At 36.0% G+C, this 13,757-nt stretch overlaps 1 pseudogene; it reads right to left on the bottom strand.

Moving 5' to 3' along the window:
- Positions 1 to 13,757, bottom strand: part of LOC118841257 — a 66,576-nt pseudogene that overhangs the window by 43,139 nt on the left and 9,680 nt on the right.

Here is a 13,757-nt window from a genome sequence, read left to right as displayed (position 1 = left end):
ACCCAGAAGGGAGAGTTACAAACCCTACCAAACAAAAGTGAAGTTCACAAGCAAGCAACAGCAAGGTATCTCCAATCCCAGGAAAAGAGTTGGTACTCAGCTCTAATATTTAAACTGATCTGAAGCACACTGAGGGATAATAATGAAAGGAATCTCAGACCCAGAGGGAAGCCTATAGTTCCCTCACTATGAACCAGAAGAGGTTTCCCACTGGATGATAGGACCTCAGTCCAGCAGCACTCTATTTCTATTCAGTCTCAAATAGAGGTCAGAAACCTGCGAAGCTCAGACCTCATTTGGTCAAGGAGAAAGGGGAAGGAACTGATCAGAGTTTGCCCTGGGTAAGACGGTTTAGGGCAACAAAAGTTCGTACATTCCCAGCCTGAGTTGGCATTTGGAGCCCAGAATAACAAAACAACCAATAACCCAAAAAAGCTGCAATAAAACAAACCCAGATATTCCCTCTGAAAGTGTGTAGAACCTGGAACTGACATAAAGCCTACAGTCCGGAAATTGGAAAAAATGAACAGACAAAAAATCCCATAATAAAAAGCTATTATGGTGACAGAGACACACCAAACACAAACCAAGAAGAAAATAGCTCCAAAAAAAATCTATAAGCAAAGCCAAAAAGGAAAACATAACTTGGGGACAAAGTCAAATACAATTTCTGGAAGAGAAAAAGCAAGAGGTTAAGAAAAGAGTTTAAAATGCTTTCATAAATGTGAAAAAAGATAATTAGGAGTTTTGGAGAATTTTTTTAAAACTTTTTTAAGGCTTAGTTGAATGACAAATTTGGAAGCCAGACTACAGAAAGTTCAGAATATGAAAAGATAAAGAAAAAAGGAGCAAAAGTAGATTCCAAATGTCAATAACTTTCTCAAAGTGCTTAGCCTCAGAAGGAAAGATCTCACCGTGTTGTCTTTACACTTGCTTTGTTAATTAAAAATTCAAGAAAATAATTCTAAAAGTGGGGCTTCAGTTTCTGAGGAAAGATGGCAGGAGAGAGACTTCGGCAAGCAGGGTCCTGTTGCTCCTTAGATTCCTACAGCTGTCGCCCCATACTTACTCTTTCAGAGTCACAGGCTTGTTTTTCTCTGCTTCCTTCCGCATGTTCTTCACTAACACATCTCCATATTGGTTAATGATGGGAAACATCTAAAGGCCAAATGACAATACTTATATGTGGAAAACCCAATTCCAAAACAAACCAGATTTCCAACGTGAGAAGAAGCACAATTGTTTTTCATGAATTCATTTCTCATTTTAGAATGTAAAGAAGCATATATCTATAGTAAGTAGAGGCCTTCTAGGCCATCTAGTCAAACTACCACATTTTAACTAAGAACTAACATTCTGCAGCCAGAATGGTTAAGTATCTTGCTAATGGTCACTCAGGTAATATGCATCAGAGGTGAGATTGGACTCTCTAACTCCAGACACTATGCTCTCTACATTACCGCAAAAGATAGGAAACAAAATGTTCCCTTAGAGGAAGTTGAAACTTGCAGGCCTATTCATTAGGCTTTTACTAGAGAAAATTGTTGGAACTTATTTTGTTTACTCTCCCCTAGACTCAGTTTTCTAGAATCTGACCAACGTCCAATTCTTTACCTCCTTGAGTTTTCCACTTGTAAATGTTGGAGACAGTATTGTTCTAATCCTCTTCCATTGATCATCTTGAACGAATGTGATAGCACTCCACAAAGTCTTTGGTGGAAGACCTCCCTAGGAGAAAACAGTAAAAGTAAAGACCATTCTTTTATTCAGTTGTGGAACCAGAGGTAGAGGTGTATTGCATTTTCCAGTATAAAAATTAATTCTTTCTAAATATCTATAGTTTGTTTTCTGACTCTTTACATCCCATGCACTTTGGTGCCAAGAATTTACTTTTCTGGATACTTAAAAGATATGACAGTTGAACCTAAAGAAGCAGTTCCAGGCTGCATCACTACAGAGGTTGCTTCCCAGAATGTTGGCTGGGTATACTAGGTTAAAAGCATTGTAATTCTCAGGGGTCCTGAGTGCCATGTCCTAGCCTGTCTCCCACAATATCTGAGGTGAAGTGGTGTTGAACATAGTGGTGGTGGTGATAATTTGACGTGGCACACATCACTTCCTATCTCCTCCTCATGCCATCAATTGCTTCAGTTATCTGGGCCTGTCACATGTGGGATAATTGCTTGACCATTGATGGGGACAGCCAGTACTTCCTCCACAGGACTTTTCCCCAGGATCATGATTGGAAACACCTGGCTAAAGGGAGGAAAGGAGGCTTGGGGGTACATCGAGGATTATGTCTCCTATTCCCACCTGTCTATTGGAAGCAGTAGGTCAACCGTTAATTGCCTGAGGAGATGAAGAAAGCAGGCCTCAGTGATCTTTCTCTTTAATAATGGCCCTATGGGCTTCATTATAAGCAATTCTAGTTGGTGGGGAGACATTGCCACTCCCAAGTTTATGGGGCCAAGCTATATTGATGGGGCTTCAAATCACCCAGCAAAAGCTGCCTTCTGTCTCCAGCTTAAGCTTCATTGTCCTCAGCCAGGCTGTCTTGCCTGCCCTGTCTTCTGCAAGAATGTCAAGAGTAAAGCTACTGTTTACAGATGGCTTAAAAATTGGTGACCCTTAATATGTTTAGCATGCTTTCCCCATTACTCTTCCACTGTCACTTACCCGACGATTGGTGAAGACAGAATAGCATTCTTTTACCATCACTGATTTGATAATCTCTGGGTCTGTGATGGCCAATACAGGTTGTCTGCCATCAAAAAACCTGTGTCCCCAAGTGGAAAAAATTGCATCAGTCATAAAATTACAGTGTTGGAAACAGAGGTTGCACACAGAAGCTATAAACTAATGGCCAGTAACTCAGTGAGGCTTCATGTTGCCCTAATTTAAGATGTGGAAGAGAACCACAAATCAAAAATAAAACTCATGAGAGAATATTTATGAAATACTTCGTGCATGCTTAAGTTAGAATCCTGTCTCAGACACTTCCTAGCTCTGTGACCTCATGGAAGTCAGTAACCTCTTTCAGACTCAGTTTCTTCACTGATAAAATGAGGGGAAAATAGCATAAACCTTAGAGGGTTCTTATGTGGATCAAATAAAAGAACAAATGTAGTGTAATTGGAAACTCTCAGAGTAGATTTTACTGTTGTTCTTGTTCTTGTTGAGTCATATGCTGGGAAAGGGGAATAGTTTCATTGAAGAGATGACATTTGAATTGCATTTTAAAAATGGTCAGGCACTCAGTAGGAAGAGGAAGGAAGGAAGGCATTTCAATGACAGCAAACAGCCTGAGCAGTCATGATGGCGTGAGAGTGGCAAGTGTGTTTCAGGACCAGAGTCATCCAGTTTGGCTAGAAAACAAAGTGTATAGAGGGGACTGATAGGGAACAAACCTGGGAAGATGAGGTGGTACCATGCTAGGAAGAGTCTTGAACATCAGTCAGTAGTTTTTGAATTTTACTTAGTAGGCAATAGGGAGCCAGGGAGAACTTTGGTGTGTATATGTGAATGTTAACACACACAATAATAATTACTCTTGTAATTATATTAAGGATGGATGAAATGACTCAAGAAAATTCCAGAGGACCCACTCATGATGAAAAAATGCCATTCATGCCCCAAGGGACAACTGATGAACAATATTGTTTTTCCCTTTATTTTTCTTGTGGGATTTTTGGAAAACAATAATATGGAAATATGTTTTGCCTGGCTTCACATATATAATTTATATCATATGATTTTCTTTCTCAATGGGCCAGGGAGGGACGGGAAAAAAGGAAAGTATTCCAAACTCAAATTTTTTTAAAATGAAAGTTGAAAAGAAATAAGCAGTTTTTAAAAATAAATAATCTTTAAATGGACCAAGTAGAAGGGAGAGTGAAGGTAGGAAAAATCCTGGCAGGAGGTCACAACCATATTCTATATGAGTGGTAACAACAACTTGTACTAGTATGTGTAGTGGTAGCAGTAGGATTATAAAAGGGATTTCAGAGATGTTGCAGAGATGGAATTGAAAATTCTAGGAAGCCGAAGGAATCTGCAATAAGAGGGGGGAAAAGGAATGGAATGTAACCCTCAAAATTATAAAAATAGACAACAATACAGATAAGAACTTTCAAACTTATAAATGATCTACAAGCAGTTTTAAAACTCTTGGCTACCAGATTGAAATGAAATTGGAAAATGTTGAACAAAATAAATAAAAATATAATACAATATTGCTATTGTTCTTTGGTCATTTCAGTCATGTGCAAATATTTGTGACCTCATTAGGGTTTTTTTGGCAAATATGTTGTTTGCCATTTCCTTCTCCAGCTCATCGTACAGATGAGGAAACTAAAGCAAACAGGGTTAAGTGAGTTGCTCAGGGTCATACTGCTAGTAAATGTCTGAGGTAGATTTGAACTCAGATCTTCCTGATTCCAGGCATGACACTCTATGTACTATGCCACTCAGATTCCCATCTAGAGTTATGTACCATGAATTTGAATTGGGTAAAACTGACCCAATTTCTCTATGAATGATCTTTTGACCTATTGTAGAAATGGAGAAATATGTTATTGGGATTCAACCTAGAATGATCAGGATATGGAAATCGGGATTGGTGGAAGAAGAGTTTGAAGGATTCTAAAAGAGTAGATAATAAAGCATTAAAGTAGCAAAAAATGGGTCAAATGAAACTCAAAGAGAACAAGCAGAACAGGAAAATGAGTGGTAAAGGACCACTATGCACAATAAGAGGACTGCTAGGTTTAATGGGAGTGAGTACATCAGGTAAAAGGAGATAAATTGGTGGTTAAATTGTCAAATTTTAATTTAAGATTTTGGTATTGGTGAGATTATTTGTTCAAAGGTATGAACATGCTGACTGGAGGTGGGAAAGGAACTCTTTGGAACTGTAGATGTTGAGGACTTGCCTGGTTAGGCTATCAACTGAAATATTCTGTTGTAGCCAAGAGCAGGGGGTGAATAAAGGAGAAGATGGTGAACCCAGCACCAAAGTCATTGGAAACATTGGAAAAGTTACTTGGAGATGAGCAGATAACAAATGGGCAAGTAATTAGAGGATAGTAAAAAAGAATGACCTTGAAACAACAGTGATGATTAAGGAATATACCTTCTCCATTTTCTAACTGTGAGTATTGGGTGAAGGGAGTAGAATACAGAAGAGAAAGCATTTTAAGGGATATGGTATCTTCAAGAGATGGTCAGGTTTCTATTAAAGAAAGCAATTAGAATTCAAGCTGTTAGAAAAGTTTATAGATGTGTAGGAAAGATAGTAGATGATAAGAGAGCGGTTCCCTGAAGGACAGAAGCAGTAAGTGATGGAAAATTCAACTGGATTGGGATTCAGAAATAATTGGAGTGATTAGAATAAGGAAAAGTATTCAAGATGAAATATTGTGGGTATTTGGATGAAAAGTAATGAGAATGGAAGCCCGTGATTATGAAGACAATACAAGAAGTGTGCTAACATGGCATGCTTTCAAAGAACCACTCAATAGATTACCCTCTTGAGAGTTTAAGATAGAATTTAGAATCTTGGTCTTCCAAAACAAGTAAGATGTAACACAAGAAGGAACCACCTGGTGGAATATGACTAGCAGGGAATAAGTCTAATGGAGTAGCGCAATCACATCAGCAAAGGACATGGGCAGCTACACAGCTTTGTTGATATGATGTGTCTATATACCTATCTATCTATCTATCTATCTATCTATGTATATGCGTGTATGTATACGCACATATGTGTTATGTGTATGTATGAACATGTATGTATACATATTTGTGTATGTATGTTCTCATCTGTTCCCTATATACTTATCCTTTCAAACATGTGCTCTATCCATCTGTGTGCCAACGTGCGGTTGTCCAGGCATAATTCCAATGGAGACCTCTTCTTATCATTGAATTTTAGCATGTTAATGAGAGAGTGAACCCAAAGATTGTAGAGGCCATGTTCTCTTGTTAATTAATTTTCATTACTATTTAGTTATATTAACTGTTACATACCATTTGTACTATGGTGACAAGGAAAAGTAAATCATTTGTGTTAGTGCTTAAGAGATAAGATTTGGAGAGGATTCTGGCCATCTTCCCAAATCTCTAGTATCTGGGGTAACTAATAGAAGGGTCCAGATTGATAGAGTATCAGATGCTACACTAATGTTAACCAATTTATCATTGCTTACTCATGGAAATTAAAATGAGATTAGTACATATAACATTATGCGATTTACAATTACATATATAATCATGTATCAAAGAAAATTTCTAACATTTCTAAAAATGACACTATTCTTTAACTCCTCCTCCTCACTAAGAGTGATACTTATTAAGTATGTAATTAATAAGAGTCTAATCAGTGAATTAAATAGAGTGGAAGAATACATTTTTGAAGTAAAATTAATTCTCAAAGAAATGGTGGTTGCCCTCATTGAGCTATATGGTATTACTCCTCTGATCATCTTTTTTCATTACTATTCTTTTAATATGTTGAATTGTGCAACAAGAATGGAAGCTCCTTCAGGGCAGGAACTCTTTCAGTTCTCTCTTTGTATCTGCATTGCTCAGCAGGCCTTTGTAGGCCCCCTCAGTAGGCACTTCATACAATATTTCCTTATTTCTGCAACATTCGCATTATCATGGCACTGAACTAAAAACAAGGGGATATGTACAGAATCTATGACCCAGGATAATATCATACTAGGTGCATCTGTTATGATTCTATGGGCCTGAACTAGAATTCTGTGACATTAAACAGGTCTCCAATGCCTCTACCTTCACAAAAGTATTTAGGATACACGGGAAGCTATTAGGGACTCACTATTGAAATGTTTAAGTATAATGGAAAGATAGTCAGAATACTCACCCCCAGATTCTCCCATATTTTTTAAAACAAGTCAGGTCAAAATTTGTAAAACCCTGCAAAAAGCATTTTAAAAGCAGATATTGGCATGAATTCTTAAAAAAGAAAAATGTTAAAAATGCCTTATGTTAGGAAGTTAAATATACAATAATTGTATTTTTTGCTATTGTTGTTGTGATACTCACTTTGCCTGGAAGTTGTTTGTTGCCCATCCCCATTTTTATTCATTGACATCTGACCCAGCTCAAATGTGGTCACTTCCATGAAGTCTTTCCTGATCTCCCTGGCAGAAAGAGATTTGTCCAGGACCCTGCCTCTCTTGATTTTAACTCTAATATCTTTTTCCTCTGCTGTGAAATATTATTTAAAATAGGCATTGTTCTATTATTCACAGTATTTGTGACTCTGTGCCTCTAGAACAATGTAGGCACTTAATAAAAGGGATTGATATACTGTATTCACTTATACCCTTACTATATTCTCCTTTAAGTTACAATTATCTTAATATAACTTATTCTCTGTACTGAATAATAGGCTTCATGGGGTCACCTACCATTGACTTTTTTGTTTTTGTATTTCCACTAGTGCAAGGGTTTTTATAATTTAAGTGTCATAAACCTTTTTGGTGGTGTGTTGACCCCTTCTCAAAACGATGTTTTAAAATGCATAAAACACATAGCATTACAAAAGAAAACAATTTTTTCAAAAATTAATTATAAAAAAAATTCGCATTTCCCATGTTAAGTATCATCGATTTAATGTCTTTCACAGAGTATCATTCAAAGTAAATGATTAATAGATGTTTTTAAACGATTGTTTTTAACATAATTATGATGATGAAATCCTTTAACAGATCCCTTTTACACTTGACAGTATCTTACACCTTCTAAAGTTATTTCACATGAATTTCACGAGCCAATGTGTCTCGTTTGATTCTCAAAACATGAGGTAATGAGTAAACTGAAGGATAAAAAAGTTGAATGGTTGCCTTATCTCAGCCACTGGCCCATCAATCCGGGTCTTTGTACACTAATTCTTTTTTTCCTTTTTATTTTTTCTTTTATTTGTAGTTTGCAACACACGGTTCTACATAATTTTGAGTTCCAGATTTTCTTCCCTCCCTCCCAGCCTCCCTCCCCAAGATAGCATGGAATCCCATAAAACTTCCATGTATAATTTTGCATTGAATTAATTTACACACTAGTCAGGTTGTGGAGAAGAATTATGACCAATGGAATGAATCATGAGAAAGAAGAAACAGAACCAAAAAAAAAAACACAACCCAAAAACAAATACAAAGAAGAGAAAACAAAAGGAGGGGGGAGAAAGAGGTGAGCATGAAGTGTGCCTCAATCTGCATTCATACTTCATAGTTCTTTCTCTGGATGTAGATAGCATTCTCCATCGTATGTCCTTTGGAGGTGTCTTTGCACATTGTGTTGCTGAGAAGAGCAAAGTCTGTTAGGGTTAGTCATCACAGAATCCATATATCTGTGGTTGTGTATAATGTTCTCCTGGCTCTGCTCCGCTCACTCAGCATTATGTCGTGTAGGTTTTTCCAGGTTGTTACGAAGTCCGTGTCATCCCCATTTCTTATGGCACAATAGTATTCCATCACCTTCATACACCACAGCTTGTTCAGCCATTCCCCAATTGATGGGCATCCCTTTGATTTCCAATTCTTAGCTATCACAAAAAGAGCTGCTATAAATATTTTTGTACATATGGGTCCTTTTCCCACTTGTATAATCTCTTTGGGATACAACCCTAGATGTGGTATTGCTGGATCAAAGGGTATGAACATTTTTGTAGCCCTTTGGGCATAGTTCCAAATTGCTCTCCAAAATGGCCACATCAGTTCACAACTCCACCAGCAGTGCAACAATGTTCCAATTTTCCCACATCCTCTCCAGCATTTATCATTTTCCTGTTTTGTTATTTTAGCCAAGCTGACAGGAGAGATATGGTATCTAAGAGTTGTTTTGATTTGCATTTCTCTAATAAGTAGTGATTTAGAGCATTTTTTCATATGCCTGTAGATATCTTTAATTTCTTCCTCTGAAAACTGCCTGTTCATATCCTTTGACCACTTCTCAATTGGGGAATGACTTGTATTCCTATATATTTGGTTCAGTTCCCTGTATATTTTAGAAATGAGGCCTTTATCAGTGACACTAGTTGTAAAGATTTTCTCCCAATTTTCTGCCTCCCTCCTAATTATTGTTGCATTCGCTTTTTTGTACAAAAACTTTTCAATTTAACGTAATCAAAATTATCCATTTTTCATTTTTTAATGCTCTCCACCTCTTGTTATGTCATGAATTCTTTTCTTTTCCATAAATCTGATAGGTAAACTATTCCTTGCTCTCCCAAATTGCTTATAGTTTCAGCCTTTACTTCTAAATCATGAACCCATTTTGACTTTATTTTGATATATGGTGTAAGATATTGGTCTATGCCCACTTTCTGCCCAGCATTTTCCAATTTTCCCAGCAGTTATTGTGAAATAGGGAATTCTTAGCCCAGAAGCTGGCCTCTTTGGGTTTACCAAAGAATAGATTGCTATAGTCATTGTCTTCTCTATCTTGTGTACCTATCCTATTCCACTGATCCACAGCTCTGTTTCTTAGCCAGTACTGGGTAGTTTTGATGACTGCTGCTCTATAGTACAGTGTAATATCTGGTATGGCTAGGCCACCTTCTATAGCATTTCTTTTCATTAATACCCTAGATATTCTAGACCTCTTGTTCTTCCAGATGAATTTTGTTATTATTTTATCCAGCTCTATAAAATAATTTTTTGGTAGTTCAATTGGCATGGCACTGAATAGATAGATTAATTTAGGTAAAATTGTCATTTTTATTATATTAGCTCGACCTAACCATGAGCAACTGATATTTTTCCATTTATTTAGATCTGACTTTATTCACGTGGAAAGTGTCTCATAATTATGTTCATTTAGTCCCTGGGTTTGTCTTGACAGATAGACTCCCAAATATTTTATAGTGTCTACAGTAACTTTGAATGGAATTTCTCTTTCTATCTCTTGCTGTTGGGCTTTGTTAGTAATGTATAGGAATGCTGAGGATTTATGTGGGTTTATTTTCTATCCTGCAACTTTGCTAAAGTTGTTTAATATTTCAAGCAGTTTTTTACTTGATTCTCTAGGATTTTTAAGTAAATCATCATATCATCTGCAAAAAGTGATAATTTAGCTTCTTTTTTGCTTATTCTAATTCCTTCAGTTCCTTTTTCTTCTCTTATTGCTCCAGCTAACGTTTCTAGTGCCAAATTGAATAGTAGGAGTGATAATGGACATCCTTGTTTCACCCCTGATCTTATTGGGAATACATATAGCTTATCCCCATTACAAATAATGCTTGTTGATGGTTTTAAGTAGATGTTATTTATAATTTTAAGGAAGACTGTATTCATTTCTATGCTTTCTAGTGTTTTTAATAGGAATGGGTGTTGCATTTTGTCAAAGGCTTTTTCTGTATCTATTGAGATGATCATATGGTTTCTGCTAGTTTTGTTGTTGATATGGTCAATTATGCAAATCATTTTCCTAATATTGAACCAGCCTTGCATTCCTTAAATAAATCCTACCTGGTCATAGTGTATTATTCTGGTGATAAGTTGCTGCAATCTTTTTGCTAATATTTTATTCAAAATTTTTTCATCAATATTCATTAGGGAAATTTGTCTATAATTTTCTTTCTCTGTTTTAACTGTACCTGGTTTTGGTATTAGTACCATATTGGTTTCATAAAAAGAATTTGGTAGGACTCCTTCACCTATTTTCCCAAATAGTCTACAAAGTATAGAAATTAATTGTTCTTTAAATGTTTGATAGAATTCACATGCAAAACCATCTGGCCCTGGAGATTTTTTCCTAGGGAGTTCATTGATGGCTTGCTCAATTTCTTTTTCTGAGATGGGGTTATTTCGAAATTTTACTTCCTTTCCTGTTAACCTGGGCAATTTATGTTTTTGTAGATATTCATCCATATCTCTAACGTTATCAAATTCACGGGCATACAATTGGGGAAAATAATTCCTGATGATTGTTTTGATTTCCTCTTCGTTAGAGGTGAACTCACCCTTTCCATTATTCATACTGGTAATTTGATTTTCTTCTTTCTTTGTTTTAATGAAATTAACCATAAGTTTATCAATTTTATTGTTTTTTTCATAAAACCAGTTCTTTGTTTATTTATTAATTCAATAGTTTTCTTGGTTTCAATTTTATAAATCTCTCCTTTGATTTTCATTATTTCTAATTTGGTATTTGATTGGGGATTTTCAATTTGTTCTTTTTCTATCTTTTTCAATTGTATGCCCAAATCATTGATCTCCTTTTTCCCTATTTTATTCGTTTAAGCATTTAGAGATATAAAACTTCCCTTAAGAACTCTTTTGCTGCATCCCATAAGTTTTGGTGTGTTGTTTCATTATTGTCAATCTCTTGAATGATGTTATTATTTGTTTCTCTGATTTGTTCCTTGGCCCACTCATTCTTTAGAATTAGATTATTTAGTTTACTTAATCTTTAGCTTATTTTTCCATGGTTCTTTGTTACAAATAATTTTTTTATTGCGTTCTGATCTGAAAAGTATGCTTTGACTACTTCTGCCTTTCTGCACTGCATTGTGAGGTTTTTATGCCCTAGTGCAAGGTCAATTTTTGAGTATGTGTCATGTACCTCTAAGAAGAAAGAATATTCCTTTTATCCCCATTTAGTTTTCTCCAGAGGTCTATCATATCTGCCTTTTCTAAAATTCTGTTCACTTCCTTAACTCCTTTCTTATTTATTTTGAGGTTAGATTTATCAAGTTCAGAAAGGGAAAGGTTGAGGTCTCCCAATATTATAATTTTGCTATCTATTTCCTCCTGTAACTCCCTTAACCTCTCCTCTAAGAATTTGCATGCCATACCACTTGGTGCATAAATGTTAAACAATGATATTGCTTCATTGTTTATGATGGCTTTTAGCAGGCTGTAGTGTCCTTCCTTATCTCTTTTAATTAAATCTATCTTTACTTTTGCTTTGTCTGAGATTAGAATTGCTACACCTGCTTTTTTTACTTTAGCTGAGGTGCAATATATTTTACTCCAGCCTTTTACCTTTACCCTATGTGTATCCTCCTGTTTCAAATGTGTTTCTTGTAAATAGCATGTTGTAGGATTATGGTTTTTAATCCATTCTGCTATCTGCTTCTCTTTTACGGGAGAGTTCATCCTATTCACATTCACAGTTATGATTTCTACCTGTATCTTTTTCTCCATCCTATTTCTCCCCTGTTTATGCTTTTATTTCTCCCTTTCCCCTTCCACTCCTCAACAAAGTTTTGCTTTTGACTGCTGCCTTCCTCAGTTTACCCTCCCTCTTTATTCCCCTCCCTTATCTTACCATTTCCCACTTGCTACTTCTCCCCTCCCTTCGGACCACCCCCCTCCCTTTTTTTCCCCTTTCCCCTCCTACTTTCTTTAGGACAAGTTAGATTTCTATACTTATCAGAGTATGTTATTCCCTTCTTGAACCAGATAAGATGACAGTAAAGATCAAATACTGCTCTTCTCCCTCCCTTCTTTGCCTCTACTAAAATATGTTTTTGTGCCTTTTCATTTGGTGTAATTTACCCTTTTCTACTACCTCCTTACCTCTTCTCTCAAAACCTTCCCTTTACATCTCTTAATTATGTTTTTTATCCTTATATCAGTTATTTTATACAGACATTCGCAATCTATGTGTATCAATTTCAATTGTCATAATAGCTGTACTCTTCTCAAGATTGAAATATATATGTATACATATAAAACATACATAAGACAATATAATCCTATATAAAGATGCAAATAATTTGCCCTTATTGATTAATAAGGTTTGTGGGGGTTTTCCCCCTGTTTACCTTTTTATGTCTCTCTTGAGTTTTGTATTTGGAAATCAAATTTTTCATTGAGTTCTGGCCTTTTCATCAGGAAGGTCTGGAATTCCCTTATTTCATTGAATGTCCATCTCCTTGCCTGAAAAATTATGCTTAGTTTTGCTGGGTAGTTGATCCTTGGTTGTAGTTCGAGCTCCTTTGCCTTTCGGAATATCATATTCCAGTCTCTCCTGTAGTTTAATGTAGAAGCTGAAAGATCCTGCGTGATCCTGACTATAGCTCCACAATATTTGAATTGTTTCCTTTTGGTTGCTTGCAGTATTTTCTCCTTGTTTTTGTAATTCTATAATTTGGCTATAATATTTCTTGGAGTTTTCAGTTTGTGATCTCTTTCAGGGGGTGATCAGTGAATTCTTTCAATGACTATTTTGCCTTCTGGTTCTAGGACCTCTGGGCAGTTATCTTTGATAATTTCTTCGAAGATACTGTCAAGGCTCTTTTTTTCATTGTGGATTTCCAGTAGACCAATAACTCTTAAATTGTCTCTCCTGGATCTATTTTCCAGGTCAGTTGTTTTCCCATTTCACATTTTTTTTCTATTTTTTCATTCTTTACATTTTGTTTTACTACTTCTTGATGCCTCATAGAGTCATTAGCTTCCACTTGCTCAGCTCTATTTTTTAATGATTTACTGTCTCCATTTTGCTTTTGAGTCTCCTTTTCCAATTGGTTGATTTTACCTCTCAGGGTGTCATTTTCTCTATTTGGATTCTGAATCTCCATAGCCATTTCACCAATCTTATTCTTTAGGGACTTGATTTCATCAGTGGATTCTTTTTTTCCATTTTTTCCATTTTTTGTTTTACCTCCCTAATTTGGTTTTTAAAATCCTCCTTTAGCTCTTCCAGTAATACTTTTCGGGCTTGAGACCAGTTCACACTATCTTTTGAGGTATCAGAAGTGCATATAGTGTCATTGTTATCCT

This window comes from Trichosurus vulpecula, chromosome 1 (assembly GCF_011100635.1).
Source record: "Trichosurus vulpecula isolate mTriVul1 chromosome 1, mTriVul1.pri, whole genome shotgun sequence".
Taxonomy (NCBI): Eukaryota; Metazoa; Chordata; class Mammalia; order Diprotodontia; family Phalangeridae; genus Trichosurus; species Trichosurus vulpecula.
The sequence above is the reverse complement of the archived record's forward strand: the minus strand, read 5'-3'. Positions and strand labels throughout refer to the sequence as shown.